The sequence below is a fragment of the Octopus bimaculoides genome, chromosome 9 (genome assembly GCF_001194135.2).
Source record: "Octopus bimaculoides isolate UCB-OBI-ISO-001 chromosome 9, ASM119413v2, whole genome shotgun sequence".
Taxonomy (NCBI): Eukaryota; Metazoa; Mollusca; class Cephalopoda; order Octopoda; family Octopodidae; genus Octopus; species Octopus bimaculoides.
This window is the reverse complement of record NC_068989.1, coordinates 1,856,087-1,856,658: the sequence shown is the minus strand read 5'-3', so window position 1 is coordinate 1,856,658 and position 572 is coordinate 1,856,087.

Genomic DNA, 572 nt, shown 5'->3' with positions numbered 1-572 from the left:
TATATATATATATATATAAATCTCTATCTATCTATCTATCTAACTATATGCATTTACAACGCAAACATATACGTATATCTATACATATTTACATCTACATGCATCTTCATAAACGCAAATATACACATTTCTCTAGTTTTCTTTACGTGCGAAAAATTTCACACCGTATCCTTCTCTACAGCGCACAGATATCTCAAGGTCCCTCTCTCTATTCAATTAACTTTGCATCAACTTTCAGCAGATGTGCTCATGTATATGCAGCGATCTGTGTACTGATGCATGAAAGTGTGCATATAACAAGCTTCCTTAAACTACAAGCTGCTTAGCTGCTACAATCAACACTAATATCTCTTTGGGGGGTTGTTCTCAAGCGAAAATATCTTGTTTTCTTTTGTTATTTCATCTCCTCTCTGCTATTCTTTTTGTCTGTGATATAACTACATACATAAATATATAAAATATGGATGTAAATTTCTATTTTTATATATGCACAAACATGCATGTATACACACATACACACATATGCATACATACATACATACATACATACATATATATATATATATATATAT